The sequence below is a fragment of the Rissa tridactyla genome, chromosome 7 (genome assembly GCF_028500815.1).
Source record: "Rissa tridactyla isolate bRisTri1 chromosome 7, bRisTri1.patW.cur.20221130, whole genome shotgun sequence".
Taxonomy (NCBI): Eukaryota; Metazoa; Chordata; class Aves; order Charadriiformes; family Laridae; genus Rissa; species Rissa tridactyla.
In genome coordinates this window covers 48,556,099-48,582,038 of record NC_071472.1, presented here as the reverse complement: position 1 = coordinate 48,582,038, position 25,940 = coordinate 48,556,099, and the positions used below count along the sequence as shown (strand labels likewise).

The 25,940-nt window shown below is 43.0% G+C and overlaps 1 protein-coding gene across 1 annotated transcript in view; it reads left to right on the top strand.

Annotated features, from left to right (window-relative positions):
- Nucleotides 1-25,940, top strand: part of KSR1 (kinase suppressor of ras 1) — a 70,457-nt gene that overhangs the window by 10,964 nt on the left and 33,553 nt on the right. The window lies entirely within an intron of this gene.

Sequence of the window (25,940 nt, the reverse complement as noted above, 5' to 3'; positions counted from 1 at the left end):
CTTTTGAACTCTTGTGCCAAGAAGCATGAGTTGAGAGACTTATCTGGTTTCAATGCGCCCAGTTTTTTGCGGCAGCACAGGGAAGAGAATGCAGAGCTGATAACTACAAGATATTTCTTCTGAAAGTTGCATGCAGAAATTACTTTGATTGTTGCTGTGATAGTCAACTTTGTGATGTGGTGGAGCGACTAGGAGCTGTTTGGAACCAGGTGGTGAGGAAGACTGAGGAGAGGAAGCATCAACCAGTGCTGGTGGCTCAGATGTCTCTGTGGTGGCATTCCCGGTCCTGCAGGAACTGAGCAGTAATAGCTCTGAAACATGCCAACCACAGGGCTTTGTCCTCTGGCTGAAGCGCGGTGTTCAGCCCCTCTGAGGCCCCACAGCAATAGCCTGACTCAGCAATTTTGCACAGTTCTGGCTTGATCTTTCCTGCAGCTGTAAAACCAAGGTGCAGTGGGAAAGGGGAAACACATGAGAAAAAGCATGGTCTGATCCATACCCCTCCCCATCAGTCCTCATGGATCCTCTACATAAATAGGCTGGCTCAGCCCTTTCTGCCTTCCTGTATTCCTGACAAGAGGAGCCTGGTGTGAGGTCTCTTCCATACCACGCATGGCCCCTTTATACTGCAAAGAATAAAGTCGCCACATTCAAACTGTATTTTGCAGGGTGGGTTAGCAGCGTGGTCTTTGTCAGCTTTCCTGACAAAGCCTCTGTGGTGTGGGAACTGTATCAGCAAGCACTGCAAGTCTCTGCATTGCTGGAATTCTTAAGAGTTCTTCTAAATGCTGAGCCTTCAGCCCCTTAATGCAAGTAGCTGTGGCTCTGGGATTTAACTGGCCTCAAACTTTGGGGCAGAGGACACAGGGACAATTGGAGAGCCACCCTGATGGGTGAGGGATTTTGAAGTTTATCAGTAAGAAAGGTTGCTTTCTTTGGGAAAAAATATTTTGAGAGTTTTTTCTCTAAGAAGTCCTAGTACCACCTCTTTTTGCAGTACTGGCATATTAAGTAGTCCAAAGCACCTTCTGTTCATGGGAGGGTGTAGCATGGGTTCCATGCTGCTGTGCAGGTGGTTGCCAAGTTGTCTGAGGATAAGACTTTCTGAAGTGATGACCTTCCTCTCCTTAAGTGACAGGCATTCTGGGAAAGGTACTTTACAAGTTAACCTGCACAGCAGCAGTTGTGAGAACAACCGAGAGTTGAGTTTTGCCCTGTTTATTTTCTAAGTGTGAGATGGTCTAACAATTTCCCCCTTAACAAAAACCGGCATGCACCCAATCCCGATGTAACTGACTGCAAGTAGATTGTAGCGCCTGTGAGGTCAGTGTGGATAACATGGCATAGCTTTGCTTTGATCTCATGTAGCTGCACCAGAATCACGTTTAATTACTTTGAAAGCCTGTCTCTGAGCAATAGATTCTCTTACCCCAACTGATAGACAAGCTCAGAGACTAAGTTGAACCTTCATTTCTGCAAATAGTGGAAGAGTTACCGTTGTCTGTCTTCTGAGGTTGCAAAGCAACGGGGAGACCTTTCACAGCTTAAAATCTGAGGCTGTGAGAGATGGGCAGAAAGAGGCAGGTTGATCCAGTGGGTAGTGCTTCGGCTCAGCAGGGATGGTTCCATTCTCATGAGCTTTCCAAGTCACTCGGGCAATTGCTGGGGTACAGGAAGACTTTTTTTTTTTTTTTTTTTTTTGTAAAACGAGAACAATGGCATTTAAAACTTAGAGCACCCCTTGTTGATCCATCATGCCTGTCACACAACACACACTTTCACTCAAGAGGGTTCAAATCCTTTTCATGTAAGGATTTCATGTAGATTCATGTGAAATAGGAGCTATTTGCTTTAGCTAAGGATCTGACCCCAAAGCAGGAAGTGTTTCCTGTTTGATCTCTGATAATTTGGGGATCACAGTGCCCCAGCCATTGCACTTGCATGTGCAGCACCTAGCTCCCAAGTGAATGAGTGGAACAATCTCTTTCCTTAATGACTATTGCCCACTTGAAGGGCTGTCTTCCAAATCTGTGTAGAAATGGTGTGGTTGGATAGCTATCAAATTTTGATTTTTTTTATTTTATTTTATTTTTTAAATATCTTCTAATGTTGTTTTCATTTCCATTGTTGTTTATGCCTTTGCTGTTGGGGAATGGGGAAGGTAGTTAGCAATATATCCTCAAAATAAACTTGTTTCCAGGTGCTGGCAATTTGGGCTATAAATATGCATTTGTGGCCAAGGGTTGGCATGAATTCTGTATGAGGAAGGGATGGTTTATTTTGGGTATTGCATCCTTTAATGTGGGCTTATATGGGCAAGAACTATTCTTCTGGGTGTCTGCACTGTTAAGTTTTTAAAAAGTACTGAGGATTATGTTGGAGCAGTTCCCACTCAACTTCCTGCACTCAGCCCAATCCCTACGTTCACCATAACTTTGTTCTGTTACTCAAAAAAATCAGCTCAGTTTTACTGTTCCCAGTGATAGGCACCCAAACTGGAGGTGTGTGTCGATTTATCCCAGCCAGAAATTAGCATGGCTTCCAGGTCAGGGTATTTATCTCTTCTGAAACTCCACAGCATGTCTGCTGCTGCCTGGCTGCCCAAGTTTGACCTATCTGTAGAATAGGATTTAGGCCCTGTATTGTGACATACCAGTAGTGCAGTCTGCAATAGCCTGTAACGTGCCACAGTCTGTATTGATTGAGATTATAACACCACTCCTTTTTAATGTCAGCTGAGAGACCTAAGCAGTGAAACTCGTTTAGACACGAAAAGGAGATCTTTAAGAGATGAGCCTTGATTCTACCCTGGGCTGCCATTCAGCTGATAGAAAAGAAATGCCTTATTTTTTGGGTCTACATTACTGGAAACAGTAGTGTTAAAGCAGCATGCACGTTCATTCATGTACTTCATTCAACAGAGTACAAAAGCCTGTATTTCCAAGCAAAACCTTAAACTGGGTGATACACGTTTGAAGTTTGGGGCTACTGTAGATTTAAACTTAACTCCCTGATGATGAATTTATATACATGTCTGCTCTTAGGTGTGGAGTAAGAAATAGAACTCTTTTCTTCCTCAAAGGCTGAAAGGCATGGAGAACATAGGCTGTCAGCTGCATTCCTGTATTTTAAAGCACTTATGATTTGCAGCAAGGTGTTTATTATGTTCCTGTAATGTATTTTCCGACTATTCTTTAATCCATAAAGCATATTTTTCACAGTACAGCAGATACACAGCTTTAAAACTAATGGCCTTGCAAAGTTTTATAGTATTGGCCACCAAGTACTGTACTCATTAATGGCTTGATTGCTACCAACAGTCTTCTGTAGAGCCTTTATAAAAAAGACTGTCATTTCTATGACTTATGCAGCTCCTAACTTCACCTGCTGTCTGCTGCTCATCCCTAAAAGATGCAGTAAACACTTTCTAACTTGGTTGCCTAAGAGATTAGGTATTTAGGCTAAGGGTACCCAAATGCCACTGATGAAGACAGCCAGTACTCTTGCTGTCACTTCAGATGCCCAAAGGCGGAATGCAGAAATGGCCTTCAGAACAGCCAGCATCAGACAGGTGGAGATCACCACAACTCAATACAGATAAAGGTACCTTTTTCTAAATTATTTTCTCATGTTCTGATGAGCTTCTGCTTGCCATCTGCCCTTTACACAGTTGTCATATTGTTATCTGTTTTTCTTTCAGAGGCAATTTAATTAGATCTTCTTTCAGTAGGTTTTAATCAAGTGTTATGGGGTTGCTGGTAAATTATTTACAGCCGTATCAGTTGATGGAACACTTGGTCTGCTAAAGGTATCACGTAAGTGACATATCTGTAGCAAAGAGTACAGCTGGCTTTAACTTAGGACCCCGCTTGTATTCCCTGAGGTTATCCAGTGGACATTAGACGAATGTCGGGTTATGCGAGCCCGCTTTCCTTTACAATGGTAGAAAGTGAATGTGACTGTGCTGAAAACAAAGGAGTTGAAGCAGTTTAAAACTAGGGTAAGAGCTGAATTTAGCTCTAGTCTCTGCTGGCTGAGTTCTCTTATAAGTGCCTTTCAAGGTTGAATACCTTAAACAGTGTGGCCTTGACCCTCACTTGAAGCTCCAGCTATTTAAACAGAAGTGCTGTTGTACTATCTTCACACTTGGTCTGATGTATAGTGAGTGTTTTTTGAATGGGTAAGGTAGTAAAAAAACCCAACACTTAAGTAGTAAAGCATAATAAACCGAGAAAGCAGATATTTTTAGAATATGGAAGGATTCTTTCTCTGCCTTATTTCACCTGTCCCTTAAGGTGGTGAAAATTTAGCAGCTGTAAGATATCCTTTCTTCTTTCATCATGTTTGATGCTTGTTTCAGCAATGTTACTTTTTTTCCAGTTCAGCTCACATTCTTTGTGAGAAAGCCCCAGCATGGGAGGATAGCAGCCTGCCTCCACCCAAGCATACCTGTAAGTTTGCAGCAACAACCATCTTTCATTTGTTGTTTACATAGCCTCTGAAGTAAAATGCAATTTGAAGATATATAATCAGTGTTACAGAACTGTCACCTATGGGAATCTTATTCCAGGTATTTATTATGCTTATTTCTTATTTACAATGAGCGTAAGCCTGGGTGTGTTTTTAGCACTTAGTGTGCAGGCTGTAGATGCAACTCAAGCTCCATTCATTATCGGAAAATTGCTAAGTACTTTTGAAGATGAGTTTGTCTTTCTGCTTCTGTCATGTTCCTTCCAGTGTATGATTTAAAGGAATAATTTTGCAGGTTCTTGGTGGTATCTTGCTTCACTTAATGGATTCATAGTGCTGAGGTAGAGACGTACAGCTCCGTTGAAGCTTTGTGATCTGATCCAGAACAGAGGACAGTAATGGGCCTTCATTTTGGAGCAGAAATCTCAATTGAGTGTAACAAGAAAGGATATTTGATACAGAATGGAAGGCCATACCTGACATCACACCAATGACTTTACCCTGATTTTATTTTTCCCATACACATGGTAAAGAAAGAAATCCTGGCTTGACTTACCCTGGGCAGCTGATCTATAAAAGTTGATGCAGAAATTGTCCAGACTTCGTAGTTGCACAACCAAGTACAAAATTTGATGTAGCTATCTTGCACAATATGTAAAACTGGGCTTAAAGGGGAATATAATGATTGTCAGAGTCCTGTTTCCAGCTATTCTGCCATTGCTGCTTTCCAGCCTATAAAAAAATTTAATAATTTATAAAAATAGTGTCCTGCACTTAAAAGGCCAATGTTTCTGGATCAAAAGTTGCAACTTACTGTTTCTCCACACTGCTGCACAAGGACAAAGAGCTGTTACCAAGATTACAAGGCCATGTGACAAGGGCTTCTAACTTACTCTTCTCTCGTCACATATGGGTCAATACCACAGTAAATTGGCATAATACCTTGACAATGATAGCATACCATCAGAGCTGTTTCACCTTTCAAAGCCTGTGTCTTGCTCTTGACCCTCCTCTGTTGTCTTATTCCTTGTTCCTCTCTGTATATCAGCTTTGCTGCTCCAGCTCTTTCAGCCCCTCTGTAGCATCCAGAACCAACACTTATTTGTGTTTCTTCCTTTTGGGCCATATATTTCTTGCATGATGGTCTTGTCCATGCCCCCATAACATGCAACTACTGCTACCCATGACCTAAATAATATTCACTGTTTATATAAAGATTTCATTTGTTCACACTGAGCTTTAAAATCTCTGCCACTGAAATGATTAAAGGAATGCTTTAAAGCCCAATTACTCTTAAGGCCTTTCTCTGCATTTTTAAGAGCTTGAACTCTTTTCTGAGGCTGATAATGAACTATTAGTATACTTAGGAATCAAGCATGTAGGAAAGTGACTCTACCCTTACCCAAGCCATGCATTTTTTCAGTGGGTAAGTGCAGATGTTTGACTTTAGGAAATGATGTTTAGGGAGGTCCTGGAAACCCCCAAGAGACCAATAGACAATTTAGCAGGTCATTGTATCTCATTGGAGATCATCATTTGTCATGAGTCTTTTGTGAAGGAAAAGACTAATTTACAATCTTATTGTGTAGATATACTAGATGTGTCAGCATGTTTTGAAAGGCTCCTCAGAATGAACAATTGGGGTGAGAAGTTGTGTACTCGACAGTTCCCCCCTGCAATAAGAGGGAGGACTGCCTACACTCAAGCATGCTTTTTTGTCCCTCCTCGTTCCCCAGACTGACCAAAGCTAAGAAGGGAGTTTTTTAATGTTTGTGAGTGAAAGCTGAGCATGCTGCAGTCTCAGTTGAAAGGAACTGAAAGCAGTCCACCTATTCATGAGAGCATTGCTACTAGCCACAGTTTTTCTATCCTCACTTGGCAAGTAGCTAGGGCAGACACATTTCAGAGGAAGTGCTTGTAGTCCTGATGTTACTTAGTATTTGGGAGACTGGACAATGTGGAAGTTGGGATAAGAAGGAATTTAGTGCAATAAAAGTGCAGTTGAGATTTTCACGTTGGAATGCTATTACAGATGGCATGGTTATGAGACAAATGGAGCCTTATCTGCTTCTCTGGATCGGATATCTGAAGCAAACTCCCAACAGGTTATCTGCTAGTTTCAAGGTTCAAGCTCAAGTGAAACGATATAGTAGCTGGCTTTATAGCCTGGTCCCTTCCTTTCCGCTGCTGTGTAACCCAAAAGCTTTTTCCCGTCTCTTTCTCCAATTGCTGTGGTTTTGGTTTCATATGTATCATCACTGGTGTGAAGCTTTGTGCAGCTGCTAGAAGAGTATTTGTCTTTGCAGCAGAAGGCAGGTTGCTCCGTGTCACTGAAAGTGTTCCCCTCCCCCAAACTTGGCTATTATTTATGCAACATGATCTAACCCAGAGTGGCTGGGAGCTGATGGTCCAGAGTTCATTTCCAGTTATTATTGTAGTACAGAGTCAGTCTGGTTAGAGGTACTCATTTCCAGCACAGAGCATATACCCTTTGAAAACATAAACAAACTCTAGGTCAGTTTTACTTAGCTTCATACACAAGTGTTTCAGCTAAACAGGAAGAGCAAGCTAGAGTTGAAGCACTGCAAGAAGCTGGTTCAACAGTCATCTATACTAAAACAAGTAAGGACCCTTCCAGTAGAAGAGGTATACAAGGAGCACTAAGCTCTAGAATGGCAGTGAAAGCTTCCCTTTTTAGTCTCTAGAGATGTGTTGAGTACAGTTCTTAGCTTGGCCTTGGTATGTGTTTGAACTCCTGAGCAAGGCCATAGCTGGATAAAACATACGCAGGATTACCTTGCTTAGGCTGGGGGTCAGACTTCAGTGCCCCTAGCAGATGTGGCTATTGTGACTTTAGTGGCCTGAGCAATTACACCTGCTGTCACAACCCTGTTATGGTATGTGGGTGTAGCTACTCTGGAGTTCAGTCATCCTGGCTACCACTAACCAAGCTAATAATCTTAACTGCGGTGTTGGGTTTTTTTCTTATTATCTAGAAGATCACCCAAGGCCCTGGCTTTGAAGGCAGGCAAGTTCAGAAGTTGTTGCTGTGGCCTCCTAGACTGGAGATTAAAGAGGCTGAACTAGGTCAATCGCCACCCTCAAAGTATGAACTTCTAGCATTGGAGTAGCATCTTTGGTGTTTGTAGAGTCCCAACAGCAGTAATCCGATTGCAGCCATAGCCAGGAGGGGAGCACTGAGTTAGTAAGGGTGCTTGGCTACTAGCAATAAAGCCTCCCTCAACTGTACTTTGCTGCATGCTAATACAGCAGTTTTTTAGATTTGAGGCTGAAAAGACACTGTACAGCTCAGTATCTGTACTTGGAGATGAGACTGCTTTATGGTAATTGATTCTCATTGCCTTGTTCCAGCTAGTAATCTGTATGCTGCCCTGGGAAACAGAGGGTCAGGCAGCTCATGGAAAGAAACCAGTGTCATAGGTTGTTAAATTCAAAGGCAAAGTTTAATAGGGCAGTGCAGCCCGAGTGGGGAAGGGTTGCCTCTGAGCTGGACAAACAGGTCACACAGGTTTCCAGACACTGTCCCATGCAAGCAGAGCACCAGGGCGGTAGGAGCTGCATCAATACTTTGTAAAACCAAATTTTAGCAGAGTTGAGGCTTCATCAAGTACTAGATTGTTTAAGCTTTGTTTAGCAGGAGTCCCATCAGAATAGTCACTAATTTAAGTTCTTTACAATTAATTAAATTCTTCTTACAGAACACCACTGATGTCATTACAGTCACAGCTTCTAACCCAAGATTAACAGCTTCACTTTGGTCCTATAGTCTTTCCTTTAGAGAGACACCAGCTTGGACATCATGATCCAACCATTTCTGCCCTATTTAGGGAACAGAGGTCACATCCTGCTTTGTCTCTGTAGAGGCGACTCCGGCTCTTCCTGTTGCCTCACTCCGTCGTGTCCCTGCAGAATAGCAGGGGGAGTAGGAAGGAAGGAGAACTAGTCCAGTACAAAACCTCATTCAACACACAGTCAAAGAAACCCAGCAACTGAGCAGCAATTTTGTAGCAGAGTGAAACAGTACAGCTTATGCACATAGCTCACCTCAATAACTTCAAAACAAAATCAGGAAAAAGGCAATAAATAAAGCCTTTCTGCAACACCATTCTTCTGCTTCGTAGCATTTCCCCACATCTCATGTTAAACCCACACTTGAACTAGTTCTTCATTCTCACTACAACAACACTGACTCCTTCAGGGGGATGGTCCTGGGGTTTCAAAGAGGATTTTCTACATGTAATCCACTGCAGGAAAGTCCCTTCTGTGTTTTTGGGTGATTGGCTGCCCACAGTGCTCTTCTCCCTTTCCTAATTGCATAGAAATAAACTTCTCAGACTGTTAAATCTCACTAATCTCTAGCTTTCTGCAAACAGTAAAGTGAGTACACTAGGGGTGTGAGTACTTCTACACTGGGAAATCAGGAGTGTTTTGGAGACGAAGTGATCCTTCAGCTGAGGATATCTCAGGCATAATTGGAATTTCTGTGTTCATTGTAGTGTAGCCTAACTGTGAGATGCGCTTACTCCCCATGTTGCATGAGAGTTGGTTTAGATACTTGCCTGATGGGAGGCATGTCTGGGACCTCATGGGCGAAGCGCTCTGTTCCCTTGCGTTGTCTTCCCACTTGTAAGTCAAGTGCGCTTCATGGAAGTTTGCCTGAGACTGTGATGTTCCTGATTTTGAGATGGCAGAGGGGCTTGCCTGAGGACACGTGGAACTGCGGAAAGAAAGGGAATTGGAAAGATAAGCTGTGTGGGTTTACATGTGTGTTTTCTGAGAAGGAAAGAGAGGTGACCAGGGGAGCAAAGTCAGTATGATTCCCACTTGCTAATGACATACCCAGCCCTAGAGGAAAGATAAAGAAAACTCATACAATCCATTGACTCCATTTTATTTTTGAATTGTTTTAGGAGGCTTTTCTAGAACTCAGCTGTGGGTGACCTGCTTTCTACTTGGCAGCTGAATCTCAGTTATGCTTGCACAGTTTTTTTCATTCCTATATTTTGTGCCTCAGTGCATTGTACATAGCGCTCCGGAAGCATTCTCTAAAATTGATGAGCAAACTGAAAATCTCTGATCCCCACTGCATGGCAGAGCATACCAAAATGTTTCTTTTTTCCTCTTAAAATCTGAAATAAGGAAGCTTGCTTTATAGATTCAAAGCATTTTGAATAGAGTGGGTTTTAGTGTATTTTGTTCTTTTTGGTAATCCCAAAATGCAATCTCATAGCAGCTTGTTAAAATAAAGCTGTTTTAAAATACACTTTAGAGAATGTGGCAAGTTGCCACATTCCAGTTAAGCAATTTCCTATAGTTGACATATTTTATTTTTTTTTTATAAAGTGTGCTTTTCTCAGCCATCTCCCTCCTCCATTTTTACTGCAAGAAGAAAAAAAAAACACACACACAAAAAAACCCCAACAAACCAAAACCATACCAAAAATCCACAACACAGAAGCCTGCACCTCTGCATTAATGCTTATACGCTTGAAGTGAGCATTCTTTGGGAAACCATGGAAGGCCAATGTCTATCAGTCACGTGCTTGTGTGTTTTCATTCATTGTATAGCGTAAAGATCTTCTGATTGTATAAACATCTGATCTCTTAGAAACAAATGTTAATATAGAGTGGTGGGGAATTTTGATATCTAGTATGGTGTCAATAAAAAAAATACTTTGTTTCAACACTTTTTTGCTTCTGGATGGGTTGCATACTTAGCATCCATTTATAGTGTGGAGCCCAAGGTTTTTATGTCTGCATACCTCTTAGTTGCTGTGGAGAAACACGTTACTGCTGTATACATGCTAGTATAAAAAAGTACATGATGGATGAGAGAGGCATACAGCAGTAGAGAGTCTGCTCCCAGGAGCTGAAGTCTGTCCAGCTGTGTGATGCTAAATTATTCTCGGACTTATAACTGTTGGCGGTACAAACATCTTTACATAAAGAAATAAAAGCTTTTATATAAATAGGTTTTTGTCTCTTTCCCTCTCTTATATGGCTCCTCACCTGTTCTCCTCCAAGGATATTCAGATGCATTCACAGAATCTACTGCTTTTTGCTGAGAAGTTTCAGTGGAAATAGTGCTGGTAGCAGTAGTTCAGAGCAAACTCTCCTCTCATCGTGAGAACAGAACATGGAGCCTTGTCACTGGTGACTAACATACATGGCAAACTTGAATTTTTAAGAACTGTGGATTTTTTGGAAATAGTATCTTCCTTTGTGGGGGTAGATTTGCCCCTTTTTTTTTTTTTTTTTTTTTACCACAGCAGACCTCAAAAGCGACTCAGTAATGGAATTTTTGGGAATCCTGCCCTTACAGATTTCAGCTTGTAATAGGGGAATGACCAGGCAGTTGTTCAACCACATAAAACAGCACTGCTGTATCTGCTGCTGTGGTACGCTGTAAAGCGTGAGGCTTCCTTAAAACGCCATGCGCTTTCTCTCTGAAGCAAGGGGGTAGCAGTAACTGCCATGCTGAGTTCAGTGGGTGGATGCGTGTCCTGCAAAAACAGGTTTTGGCAGATACATTTAAAAACTGAGTAACTGATTTTAAGAACTTCTGCTGAGTAACCGAAAAGGCAGAAAAGCAGGCAAGTCCTCAAGCTAGTGAGTAATGCAGTAGCTTCCTATTTTTGTGTGACTGTGCACAGTCCTCTCTCCCATTCTCTTACCAATTGAAGAAGACGATTGGCAGTGTCAATGTTGTAGAGACAAGATTCAACATGCAGGGTTCTTTGCAGGCAGGCTATGGTAATGGACTCCAGAACACAAAACAGTAGGCTCAGGACCAGCTTGGGCAACCAAACTGCTTTTATTGAGCTACCAAATGCCAAGCACAAGGCTCTAATATCAATGGTACTGTTAGGGTAACAGACAACACAAACAGGACCTAATCCAGCATTCTGGGAAATCAGTGAATCTGGGAAATCGGTTTCAGATCACTTCAGAATTCTTTGAATTGGGTTACAACTGGAAAGCTAATAATAGTCTGCTGCTCGTTATTTGCATTTTCAAGATTATACTGTAAACAATCTATTTGAAATTATGAAGTCCCTTTTCCAAAACACAAATGATAAATAAGACTATGAAGAAAGGATGGAGGTAGAAAGCTTTTTGTTTTAAGATGTTTTGGATTCAGGAGCTGGATACTAAAGAAAGGCTGCTGATGCTTAGGGAATCCTGGTATTTTGTTTACTCATCATGTGATGGCCGAGCAGATCTAAGTTTTGTATCTGTGGAGATCCACGGAACAGCTGAGCTTTGGAAGGAGAGCTGATGTGCTCTAGTTTCAAACCACCGTCTGGAGCAAACATTAGGAAAGCTGTACATGGGCACCGACTTGTGCCGATGGGATAGGCAAGAAGCGATCTGCGTCACTGCTGGATCCCTCAAGCAGTTGTAGGCCTTTACTGGATTTCTGGCACTGTTACTCTGGAGCAGTGCTGTAGGAAGTGTTTTAGGTCACACCTAGCAGGAGGTGTGGTAGAGTACCAGTGGCATTTAGAGTCTTACAGTGTACAGGTGTGGCATTTCAGTTTTCAAAAGCATCCTAGGGAAGTTAGTATTATTTCTGTCCCTTTTGGAAAGATCAAGATGAAATACTGTTAATGAAAGGGGTCTGGAAAAAGCAGGAATGATCTTTGTATAATGATGAAAAGTTGGCTGGCTGCAGTAAAAAAAATCTGAAAGCTTAAGGAATGAATTTGTATCTAGCACTCAGAACTGTCAGTTCGCAGGCAGAAAAATACAACATAGAATCCCTTTGTCTTTCCCCTGCTCCTTAGGAGGGGAGTATTTCCATTACAAAATAGCATAAAGGCTTGTTACAATGGCTTTTTATTTTCTCATAAGCAGTCATGTTTTTTTCTCGTTTCTGGTCGCTGTCACTCAGTGGAGTCCCTGCTCTGGCACAGTCATCTGAACGAGAGACTGAGCACGAATCCTGAACCCCAGAGGCTGCTGAACTTATTCCCCAGTGGCTAATCAAGGAGATGCACTAAGACAAAAGCCATATAGCTAAGCACATGTAACGTGAAAGGGGTGATGACGAAGTATTTTGAAGAATGATTCCTAAGGAGACTGTATAGCATGAAAAGTGGAAGATGTAAAAAATTGCAAAGCTCAGTAGATGAGTGGGTTGAAGGGGAACAAGTGTATAAATTACTGTGTAAGAATGTTGCTACAGGCTGATGCTCTGGGATTGTTTTCTGAATCTTGGAGTGATCGGGCAGTCTGGGTAGAAGTGATGGCAAATGTGAGAACTTTCCTGCTCCAAAGGCCTTATTCCGATCCCCAGTTGGAGCCCAAAGTCAGGCTCAGATTTTCCACAAATTCTGCATAAAATAATTTTTGGACACACACGCAAAATTCTTAAATTCTGATGCTGAACTGGCACATTGTCTTTCATTATACATTTAATGCAGAAGTGAAGTCTTTTTAAATGCATTTTTTAATTAGAAAAAGATGTGTTGAGAACTCTGGTTTGTTTCTATAGAACACTTTGACAATGAGAAATTTGCCTAAATCACTTTCATGGAAAAGTCTTGGGTTTAACAAACTGTTTGTGGAAATACACTTCTCAACTGAAAAAACCCCACCTGCTTTTCTCTAGGCACAGAGACAGATGTGCTGAGTGGCGTTTCTGTGGAAAGTCACAAAAGTAATGGATATCGTATCTGGTTTAAAGATGCTAAACTCGGAGCTTGTTGCCTTTATACGTGTATGTGTGTGTGATCATTTTTCAAGTGTTGATTAAAATCTTTCCAGGCTGTTGTATGATGCCAAATAGTTGTTGCAGTTACTGTCTGTTGTATGGCCAATTGTTGCTTATCAGTCTCCTGTGTATTTTTCCTCATACAACTCTTACTAGGCCAGCAACTATATTTTCCTTCACTTTCTAAGCGGGCTCAACATGGTTTAGATGAAAGTCTCAGAGTCACAAAGAAAAAAAATGTTCTTTTGTGGGGTGGGAATCTGGATTCAGGTATCTCCACTCTAAATACTATATTTGTACTTAAGATAATGGTTGAAACCCTATGTGGTTGCTGTAGGCAAATGTTAATCAGTAGAACAGAGCCCCAAAGAGATTTTTGGAAAAACAAAATGTGAGCAGTGAGCCATGGCAGCTTTCTCACGCAGTGTCTGTGAAAAGAGAAATGTGACCCCAGTCCTTGCCAAAATAGCTCCATTCTTTCTAGTGGAAAGCTAATAATTTGGAGCATTTCACAGAATAAGATTTCTTAGCTAAGATTTCCCAGGGTGCAGAGACAAAATGTCTTCAGCTCCAAGACCTGCAACCTGCTCCTACACAGACTTAAACTTTTTCTGCATAAACCTCTCCCCCAAAGTCCAGCCCAGCAGCAGTTTGGGGAAGTGTGTTTGTGCCGGAGAGAGGAGGGGAAGGTGGAACTCTTAAAGTGCTCAAATAATTGAGGCAAGCAAGCAGAGGATTTGATTTTGTTGTGTTTTGTTTCCTTCCCTTGGTCTGCTAATAAGTTCAAGTGCTGCAGAGAACAAGCTGCTAATCTGTCTCATTCCCCAGCCAGTACCTGAGGGAATGTATTTTATTATATATAGAAATATTAATTATATTATTATAGAAATGTGTAAGATGAAAGGGAGATGGTTGGGAGCGCAAGGGGAAGAGAAATGTGAAAAAAACCTTAGGGATTAGGGACAGCATCCCAGGCAGTAACTGCTTCGTTAAAGGAGCTCAGAGCTCCTTCAGCCAGAGCACCGGGGACTTCCAGGCTCAGCACACAAGGTGCTCGCCCCTTGGTCCCTCGCCGTCTCTGGTGGGAGCTGGGGGTGCTCAGTACCTGGCAGGATGAGGCTTGCAATGAAGAGGAAAGGGAAGTGCAAGAATATGACGGGGACCTAGAATTAGTCATTCCCTTCCTGACCTTGCTGAAGGAAATGTCTGACTTTATATTTTTTGCTGTAAACTCTGCTTCTTTATTTGTGCTGCAAGTTTACACATGCACAGGTTGGTTTCTTTATTCCTGCCTCCCCCACCATACAGTCAAATATACTTGTGAGTTCTTTTACAGATGTGTGAGAATGATTAGTGCCATCATAAAAATGATGGAGGATATTGCCTTTAAAGGCATTTTAAGTTTTGAATTTTACAGAGAGATCCATGGGTTGTGTAACACAACTCCTATCCCCAAGATATGACCTGGTGTTTCCTCTCCACATTATGAACCTTTTGTAATCTGTCACTTGCTGCTTTCTGGCTGCAGTCATTGTAAAACCGGCAGGGGATTTGGGGTAGTTGTTTTCTTTATGGGAGGAGAGATACAATGGGTTTGGCAAGACACTGAATGATTATAATTATAGGGAGAAGCATAGTATTAGTATTATCTTTGGGCTGCATTCACCTCTGTAGAACTTTACGGGCTACAGCAGATAAGTTGGACAAGTAATTGTTTACCTGCAATACTTTAAGAAGCCCGTGTTGTATTAGGATCTGAGGACTTCATGAACTCCTCCCTTTTCGCCAGCTCATGAAGTGGGGTAGCACTGTGTACGCTTTAACAAACCAAGAACCGAGCCTTGAAGACTGTAAGATGCAGAACCATCGAAGTGTGTAAGCTCCTAACTCGCTGTTGAGGTCTGTGGGGCATCTGGCCTGCAGTGGAGGATGCTTAGGACGTGCAAGAAATAGGAGGGAGAGGAAGGATCTGAGCCTAGGTTTCCCCAGCTGTCAAGAAGGACTTTTGCTTGGGTCAGGGAGATTCAAGTCTTTGATTCCTTGGGTCTCTCCAGATTTCTTTCAGTGCTGTTACGATACAGGTCAGTGTCTCAGCCAATGTAGAATCCCTGGCAGGGATCTCAGGAGATCCTTTTTGCTGTCTTGCCAAAGGCATGAGTAGCTCTGCCTCGTCCATTTCTGACAGATGCTTGTTAACTCACTGTTAAAGACCTTGGTTGAGGGCCAAGACTCTGTTGAACTAGGCTTTGTGAAGCCTTAGCTGTTGAGGACCAGGTTCCAGACCGATGGTGGTGCTCTTCCAGATGGTCACCCAGTTTGTTTGAGCTGGTTGAGATTTGGCTGCCTGTGAAGAGGTACAGGATCTGGGGACCCTGGGGAAGGAATTGAACGAGTGAGAGCAGGAGTTGTGCTGTGCTTGGGCAGAAGTATTCTTTGTAGCAGGGTAAATCCATAAGCCTGCTAAAATGGCACATGCATTAATTTCATGAGTGGATGGGAAACCTTAACAGGTCTGTAGGCCAGTTTGGAGTAATGATATCCTTCAGTATCTGCTCTGTGCAGGAGGAAGTAGTAGTAGTCTTCCTGTGCTCCATATGGAAATACAGTTAAGCCTAATGAAGCGTGGCTGAGTTAAAGAAGCTAGACAGGTGCTGGAGAGAGGGCTGAGCTGAGAGGAGGTTGAGCTGCAGATCTGATGTGGCAGCAACAGGGTTGTGCTCAGCAAATGGTAAGTACGGTTCTCAGTCCTGCAAGGCACTCGCAGTCATTCTGTTGCCGTTGCATGTCCTCAGGTTAAAAAGGAAGGGGGAGGGCTTTCATTTTCAGTGTGCAGTGGGTGTGAAATCTTTGATATTTAAGCAGAGGACTGTTCCTGCAGCTGCATTAGGCTCAGATGCCTCCCTAGGATGAAATCTTTGAAGGGAATCATGTTATCAGGCACAGGGAACCACTTGATTGTGCAGTTTCATCCTCCCACTCTTAGCTGGGGAGGCCTCAACTGAGTGTTTACAGCTCTCAGTCACTGGGATTGTGAAAAAGAAAGGAGGGGAGAGAAAAGGGGGTGGTATGTGGCCTCCAAGTGACCCAGAAATGATGCTGTCTGCATCATCTGACAAAGCAGAAATAACATACTGTAGTGTTTGGTCAGTGGCTATTGTGTCAGCCTCAGGCATGACTGAAGGTTCAAAGGAAAATCCATCCATCTGGTGTTCCATCTCTCCCTATCCCTCTACCTCTCTATACTTTTATTTACTAATTTCTCTTCAGGAGCATTTTTTCCCTCCCCCAGAGCATGCCTTGCCTGTATATTTTTCTGCTGGCTTGTGCTGGGGGTCCTATTTTGCAGGGTTTGTTTAGCAATGCATTGAGAAACTATTTCCTTCTCTTTTATAAGCAAAACTAAAAGTCTCTAAGTCAGCTCAGACACCCGCGTTCTGCAGAAGCAGCGGGCTGTCGGTTGTTTCTGTGTGGAAGGCGCTGAAGCAAGGCTGGCATGGGCCCTCCACGCAGACCCTCAGCTGAAGTGAGCTGGCACAGGTCCCTCCTTGCGGCACGGTGCAGCCTGCAGTGGTACCCCCAGTGCTTGTTCCCATCCCGGTCATCGTTCTCGTTTCCTCTGCTTTTTAGAAGCTCCATCACAGTCAGTGCTGCCGCGATCTAGTGGTTAGATCAAAGGACTGAAAGTTAGGTCTTTTGTGACCTGTTTTTAGAACGGCTCCTTGACTTTGTGCAAATTATTTTTAATCCTTCTTCCACTTTCTTATTTTTAATAAGGTGCTACTGCATGGGGTCTTGTCAGTATGTTAATGTTCGTAAGCTGCTTGAATTGGCATTCAAAGCAGTGGCACTGTTCTACAAGCTGTCTTTTTCAAAGGGAGCTGTGGTCCAGCATAGCAGTAACCTGCATACCTGGTACCTTTGATTGCACTTGTATAATCCATGGAGACGCAGATAGGACACAGACCCAGGAAGTGAGGGCTCTGGCTACCCTTTGAGCAGAGCCAGAACTAGAAGCCAGACCCCACATCTCGGACAGGAGTCCTGCTCACTCTGGCACGCTTCCTTGCTGAATGAGCCAGCCGCGTTCAAGTGAATGTTAATTCCACAGACTGCAGGTCAGTGTCTGACATGTATGTGAGCTCCTTTTCTCAGATATCATCTCATATAAACAAATGAATTTGCTACCAGATATTTCTTTGTAATGTTTTATCTGCTGGCTTGGCCTTACTCATATATGGCTGGTGAAGATAATGTCAAAATATCATCTTATAGTGGATTCAGTTCTGTTGTTTTTGAGGGCAAAACCGTGTGGGTGAGAAATTGAGTGACCTCATGTTTTAGGATACAAATAATTCCTTGAAATGTTTTTTGCATCTTTTCTTTTTATTTTGGGTTGTGCATTTTCCTCCTGTGCAGCTTTTGTGCTTGCCATGAAGATAGCTGTTTGAGTTCCATGCTTCCAAGGTAGCTTTGAAGTTTGTGAGATTATAAGACACTCCAGTTGAATCCTGCATCATCTGAGTGTTCCTAATGAAAGCACAGATGGGAAGGATGGTTTTCCATGTGGTTGAACGAAATGTTCTATGAACAGGTTTGGATGAGTTTTCACTCCAAAATGAGCATATGTCATGTTAAAAGGGTACAGACCCACTCTTTCCATTTCACCAGGGAGAGCTGGTTTTAACTCAGTTAAAACCAGGCATTGGTTTAGTTGTCCTTATACTGGAAAGGGAACAGTCCACATTGTTTTAAGGTATCTTTATGCCTATATGTGCAAAAAGCTAGTCCTCTGAACAGAGAGGGGAAATGAGAATTTCTGAGACTTCAGTTGCTGCTTGGTGATGCTCTGATCAGATGCTGATAACATTTCAGATAGCCAGGGGGCATTCAAATGAGTCAGCTGCTTAAAGCAAGTTCACAGAAGGAGCAGCTCCGTGTTGGGTTGTATGGCGTACAGGAGAGGGACAGTTGATTTGTTGTTGGTTGAAGGGTATTGCAGACCGTTAGTTTAATCAGAACTGTTTAGGATGGCTGACTGAACAGCTGGGCTTGCAGGCAGGCATGAAGTGGCTTGCCCTGTGTCTGCTGATCCCTGGCAGAGCTGAGACTAGAAGCCCCGTCTTGTGCTCCTCCATCCCTCTGCTCCTGGCTCCGTGCACGGCCTGCGGGACAGGACAGGAAAACCTCAGCACTATTCCTGTGTAATGATTCTTTGGCCTTATTGTCTTCTTTTGTCGGGTACTTCATCCTGCTATATTTCTTTGGGTCTCCTCTGGCCCCAGGTAAGCGTTCAGGATCAACAGCACTCTGATCACAAACCGTGATTGCTGTGATTACTGCATACCAGGGAGGGTTCTGCTCTGGACACGCTTAGCATTGCTGCATTTCAGTCCTAACTGGAGAGACCAACCAGCATTTCTACTACTTTGGCGTTTGCTACTTTCCAGCAATTGGGTATTCCCTCCCTGTTCCTCCGGGATCCAAGTGATGTGGCAGTTCCCCTGACTGCTGGGCTGTCCTGCAGGCAAGCAGCTGTGCGTGCCTCGCACCCCCAAGGTCAGGGAGGTGTTCCATTGTGCCACCATCTGCACAGGGGCCTTCTGAGCTCTCCATCAGATCACAGCTTCTTCCCCAGCTCTCAGCTTTCATACCTCAAAGCAGCCTTGCATACAGAACATATTGCTCTATAAAACTGCAATACTAGTCTTTCCTTTGCATGGATCAACTCAGTTACACCTATTTTCTTTTTTTACTCAGATGACTTTGAAAAAAGTGTCCTGAAGTGCACTCGCATTGCTGCTGGTCTCTGAATGGTTGTGGAGATCTTTATCAGTTTCTCACATGATTGCCCAGCGTGACTTCAGAGACAAATTTGGCAAGTTAGATTCTGACCTTTTTATGTTCTCTTCAATGCTCAGGTTGCTCAAGAGATTTTTGGTCTGACTTAGGGTTTGTCTATGTAATGGCACTGGGGAAAATAGATAAGAGTCAGCTAAAGGTGTGAAGTGAATCCACTTTCACTGCATGCCTTAAAATGACTCATCTTACTTTCCCCAGTGTCCCATCCAGATAAACTCTGAGATCAGAAGTTCTGTCTTCTGTTTCAGGAGGCAGAAATGCAGAACCTCCCTCACTGTGTGAGGTTCTGCTCCAACCAGTGCAGAGTCTCCACAGCAGCCGCTGGTCTCCGGCACTTCGGAGCGCGCACCCTTGCCCTCTGGGTCCTGTTCTTGGCAGGAGGTTAATAGAGGAGTTCCTTCCTGATTAATTCCTGTCTGAAGGAAGATAGATGATTTGCATTTCTCTTAGCCACATGTAAGAGCTGGGTCATACATTGATCTGATCCTTTTTGATCTTCAGCCACTGGCTTGTTAAGTTGCAAGGCAGTAAGTGGTTGTAGGCTTGGAAGTATCAGTGTAAGCTCATATTGATCATCTTTTTAAGTGCTGCCAGACTCCATGAGATTTCATCTCCTGGGACAGGAGAAATATGATTTGTTTTTGAACATGTGCTTGATTTGTTGATTAAATAATGACAATTGTTTGTCTTGGGTATTGCAAAAACCCTTCCTCTAAACTTCGCATATGTTTCAAGTCATCAGGAAAAGTTGTAGGGATCAGCGAGCAGAACATTATAAGTTTTGTGAAAATGTGAAAACATGTAATTTGGTTATGAAATGTATAACTGAATCAAACTTGGTCTCAAACTGTTGATATTCTGAAAGAATATTGGCTGGCACTTTGGTATAGCAGAGTCCCTCTGGCTGTCCCCAAGTTGTTTAGTGTATAACTTCCATTCTGTGCCTCAATTTCCATTTTTTGTGAACTGAAAATAGTTATTCTTGCTGCATTTATAGGGTATTCTAAGATAGGTGGAATATAAGCATGAGGATAAGCTAGGGAAAACTTAAGAAAAATACAAACTCTTCTAGCCTCTGCCCCTTTCTCCTGTTTATTTGGATCAATTGCATTGAATTCAGACTGATTGGGTTTTGGCCAAGTGAAAAAGCTGCAATAGGTTTAATGTGTTTGCCTTTTAATGACTTCTGGGATAAGGTAACACTTTTCTAAACATGAATAAAACATAATTGACAAGAAGCTGAGACACAGTTGACCCCCCAGTGCATGAAACTTATTTGCTCTGATTAGGGACCACAACTAGTAACATTCTTTGACAAATTAAGTTAGAATGTGATTTCTGATCAGTTACCCAGAGGTCAGAAATATTTGGGCTGCAGTTTGGATACTGAATTCTTCCAACTCATGTTTGTAATATCTCCTTTCTTGCCAAGGACTCCCGAATTTTGCCCCCTGATGTCAGTGAACTACTTTTAGAGATGCCACCTTGTCTGCAGAAGTGCAGCTGAAGAGCTTGCGTGTGTTTCTTTTTTGTTCATAGCTGTTTAAACTCACAACTGTTGACTTGAGGTCATGGATATGGGCAAACTTCTGTCTCAAGAGACTTGCTGTTTATTTTGTATAAATAAATAAAAAAGTACAAGGTTGGCAGTTTTTCTTAAGCATCTTGGGACTGATCCTCACATATGCTGTAAAGGGATATTCATTTTAAAAGTGCTCTAAGGTGCAGATAAACGTGCATCCAGGACCATACCTTGCAACATGTGCAGCTCTTGGAGCCAAATGAGAACTGGGTGTCCTGGCCATCAGCTGCACCAGCCAGAGAGAAGGAGGGCTCTAACACCCTGTAAACAGCGATTTACTCCAGCTGCTCCATATCCTGTCTCTGTTCTTGTTCTTTCCCATCTCTGTGGGTTTAAGGCAGTTGGAGTATTGCTGCTTCTGGTCGGGGGTTTGCCATTTGCGATGAGTAGGATGTGCCGTTTGGCAAGCAGGCAGTGAATAACTTACTATTGGCTTTATCTCTCTGTCTAGTTTGTGGTTGGAGACCTGCATGTTGTTTGTGGGTTTTTATGTGCGTCACTGAACCCAGAAGTTTTATTATATTCTCAGAAAAGGGTTTTGCAACAGCTTAGCTATTAAAGCCAAACCATGTAGTTTAGTTAGAGGTCTGGGCAGGAAATAACAAAATGAAATTCATCCTAGGGGAGAACCGTGGTGCATGTAGGGTGGGAAGAGAATGCAAATATACTATTTATAGGACTAGGCAAAATAAATTTGGACTTGAAGAGAAAACGCGAAGGAGTTATCATGGGAAAACCAGACTTGGTGATCTAAGATACTCAGATCCGTGCTGTCAGACTACTTTTCCATTTTTGAGAATTATATTTTTGTTATATCCCAATGAAGAAGAAAAGATTGACGTTGAAATCTGTGCTGCATAGAGTACCTTCCAGCAGTACCCTTTTAGTTTATGCTATGGATGAGACTTGTCAAGTGAAAATATTTGAACCTGTATTTTTTTAAGCAGTAGGAGAACAGTTGAAGACAGCACCTGCTCCAGGGAGCTGATGCAGTACAAGCAGGCAGAGCCACAAGCAGGATGGAAGAGGAGACAGATTATTTAATTTGCTGATGGTCAGACAGCAGGTCAGTGGCAGAGCTAGGAGTGGAGTCCAGCTCCCTGGAGCCAAGGTCCATTCTCATTAAATGTGATGCTTCTGGTGTTATATTGAAATTGGTGAGGAGAACTTTTGTGGGGAATGCAAAAATAGTGACTGTACCTCAAGAACATTCTTCCTCAAAGCAGCATGCTGTCCTCGTGATACTGCGGATTGTAACAGGATAATGTGGGGGCCATGCATTTTTTGTATAATTTCTTTTACCTAATTTGTGATTTTTAGTTTATAAATTTATAAATATAAATCCATCTTGCCTTCCACAGTGGTTTTTGCAACAGATTCCCACGCTTTTTCTTGCCACTGTCAGTGCTTTCAGTTCTCTGCTCTAATATGGGGTCATGTGCTACTTTTAAGGCACTTGCATATAATTAGTGTTACATATAACTAAGCATGGAGCTCTGGCTTTAGAGAGTGTGCTAGTATCTCGTCCTTCTCTCAGGAAAATAAATCTTGCCTGATAGGAGGTCCTACACTAACATCAGAGATTACAATCAGGCTGAGGAGCAGAGCTGCTACTTTTACACATAGGCCTGCCACAGCTGGCTGTACCAGTTTCAAAACCACTTTGCAAACAAGCTTGCTTCTTCCCCTAGGTGCTCAGCAACCTTGAGGTATGCCCAGGAATGGGGAAGGGGTGAGGTGACCCGGGGGAAGAGGCAGTAACATACCGCAGTACCCTGGGAATTCTACATACCGCGGCTTACAAATGCGCAGCTAACATGTTTGCCTTTGGCTGGATTTTGTGGTTGCAGTTTGTATATCAAAGTGCATATCATCACTGAACCTTGCTTGGAATGGCCCCCAGAAAAGAGAAGGCTTGGGTGATTTCTGCCTTTCTTCCCCTTTCCGTGACATATCTGTTGTACAGCTGGGAAGCTGTTTTTGATTTATGTAGGCTGACTTCTGGCATATTGGGGGCTATTGAGTAGTCCTCAAATTTCCAGCAACCTCTTCTTTCTGCCTCTTATTAGGGGACATTCCCCGTCTAGTCATACCAGTTCTTCATTGCTCCTATGGCCTCCATCCCACTCTGTTCTTCGTTAACCTCACTTCTAGCCCATGGACTGCCAAGATCCCCTCTTTGAGAAGAAGGGCAAATGTGCTCCCCTCGCGTATCCTGTCAGGGCTTTGACTATCCTTTTCCCATCTTTATCTGCAACAAAGTCAGCTCTTTCTCATTCTAATCTCTTCCTCCCTAATGTCTTTTGAGGGAAGAAGCCAGGATGCAAACATGATACATTTGGGGGCAATAAGAACCAAGTATCTTGAGTGGAGTGAAACCCTAATGATGAGAATGTAGGTCGTTCCTGTTAAAAAAGGAGTTCTGGGTCAAATAGGCAAAAGTCACAGACAAGATCCACGGTAGCATTCAGTCTAAACTGTGGAACAATAGCTTTAACTGTAGGAGACGGTATTTCCAGCTCCTCTCCCTAATACAGGAATTACCCCCAAGCTGGGCACAGACTTAATTACATCTGCAGAGTTGCCCTGCATCTAACGTGGGCCATCTGGCTGTCCTGGGTCAGAATGGATAGGATATAAAGCCAAGCCATGAGGTGGGGAAAAAGTACAGTGAGAAGCAGAAAAAATTTAAACCAAGCACTTAGCAGGAAAATACTTGGAACAGCATCTCCAAGCTCATTTCTGACCTGACTGTGAACGGGAGAGCTCGCTGGCTAGGCTGTTATGGGAAAATACGTATGAGAGCAAGAAAGCAGAAGGTCATGACAAAGCCAGCCAATGGCATCATACGTGTCCCTTGCCTGCAGTGAGTTAACTCTGAAGAAACAGAGCATGCGTACTCCGGAGACATCTTAATTTAGGTGTGTGTACAACTGAAGGTGCAACTGTGTAGGAGAGTACAGCTGACAGCCAGTTTCAGAGTCTGGGTACAGGCAGACCAAGCTGCAGCAGTGTTTAAAAGTCACATAGTCACACTAGCATATGGCACGATGCTGAGGGAGCAAGCTGACTTGTCTCCAATTGGCGCAGAGGAACGTGGCTGTGGTGGTGCCCAGACCCCTGCTGAGCCCATCGCCAGCCCCTCAGGGCCCAGCTGGCCTCGGCAGGACCGTGGGGGCCTGCCCTGCTCTGCAGCACGGGGTCTGACTAGAGAGCAGACAAAGGGTGGAAAAAAGGAAGTGCTGTCATCCCCTTTTTATAAAAAGAGGTTCTGAGACTGAGAACAATTGAGTGGGATTTCCAAGGTAATTTCTTTTAGGTCTTATGCTCCAAAGCCACGTTAGGAAGTTATGGTTAAAGGGTTCCTCTGGTGTCAGCTGGGCGGTCAGAGTGTAAATGCAAAGGGATGGCTGAGTCTTCTGGGACATGGCAGTCCTTTCATTGCACAACTGCCTCTCCTCCCAGTGGCAGTGCTTTGCATTTCTGTATTTATTGCACAAAGAGTTTGAATCACTTTTGTTTGTATTAACCCGCTTTTTGATAAATCTCGAACTTCATGACACTGCTGTCTGAATTCAGAAGTGTGTGGGCAGAGACAAACCTTGTTGTTACACCTGATAGTTGTGAGGAGTCAGATTGCTCATAAAGCAAAACCTTTAGCTAACTTACAGGAAGGCATGAGCTAGAAATGCCTTATCAACAGCTGCTGGCTTTCTTCATTACACAGAACTGGTGGTTCTGCTGCTAGAATGCAACCGACCTCCAAGAAACATCCAGTGTAGAGTTTTGGCTGGGGGCTGCCGCCGCCACTTGGCTTCCACTGAGTTCAGCTGCAGCTACAGTGCAAGCGATCTGTATGCCCCTGCCATTCCCTGTAAGTAGCTTAGTTTTGCAGTTGCAGCCACAAACATCCAGCTGGATGTGCTGGTCTCCCCCATGGAGGTGGGGTCACTTCAGTCCAATCTTGGTGCAATCTGTTGCCATCCCAAGGATGGCTTTCAGGGCTTTTCCTACTTTGGACTGCCAGTCTTTCGCCATATGCAAAAACTGAGGCCCACGATGGCCTGAGGCCCAAGAAATTGTGACTGTAGCTAGAAATGTGGTCTCATCAGCCATTTTTAAAGAATAGTATTAACAATGTAATAACTTAGCAGAGTGTAGTTCCCCTGTGCAAGTACAGGTCCTCCTGCTCAGTGCTTGTTTATAGTTAGCTGTGTTTCTGTGCATGTTCTGTTATTATCCCCTGCAGAGCCTTGCTTATTTAACAGCATTGTGTGTAAGAGAATGTGGATCAACCTCAATTATACATTTGCAAGACTGGGACACAGTAAACAAGATGGAGGGAGAAAGGATTTCCCCCTTTCACTAAATCAAGTCATTCCCATATACTGCCAAGGAAGAATTTGCATTTGTTAGTAGTAGCTCTCCCAAGCTGATGAGCAGGCCAAAAGCCTTATGCTCCGTATGGGGGTCATTCAGTTAAGATCAAATGCGGTATCTATTTTCACTGTAATAGCTGACAATGCCTTTATTTGGGGAAGGAGGAGATGATTGAGTTCGCTTTCCCATGTATAACTGAGATTGTGCATACAAGTGATGTATAGCATCTTTCAGATACATAGATCAAAAATATTTTGATCAGAAAAGTAAAAGGAGAGATATTATAAATGGTCAAAGAACCTATGTTTGTTTTTCCCTTTTTCATTTGTAGTCTGATCTTATCCCAAATGCAAAAATTTGTTGACTAAGAACATGTTTTAGTTTATAAATCATGGATCAGCTAACTTGCTTTGAGGCACTGTTTTGTTAGGAAGGTTTTGAAGCTTAAGGCTGCCCCATGGGAATGTGTGACATACTGAGAAATCTTTTGAGAATATTTTCTTTTTGATAAGCAAACATAAGGCACAAATAATATTCCTTCTTGCCATTTTATTTTTCTGTGTCTGAAGTGAAGGTTTCTGTGTAGTGCGTATGGCATGAGATGGCTAGGTGATAAAAGCTTTGGAATAAAACTATAGAATAGAATAGAAAGAATAGAATAGAATAGAATAGAAGACATACAATGGTCATCTAGTCCAACTGCCTGAATTTTTGTTCTTTTAAGATCGTTGGGTTTTATTGTTGATATTTTGTAATAGAAATGCCCATCAGGTAATGGGCCTGAGTCTCTGGGTGCTTTGGCTGTTCCTGCCTTACCAATCTTTTAGCCCAAATGAAGGCCAGATGTAAGAGAAGATAACAAACATACGGGAGCAATGGATTAGTGGGCAGATAGTCTTGCAGGTTAGACGA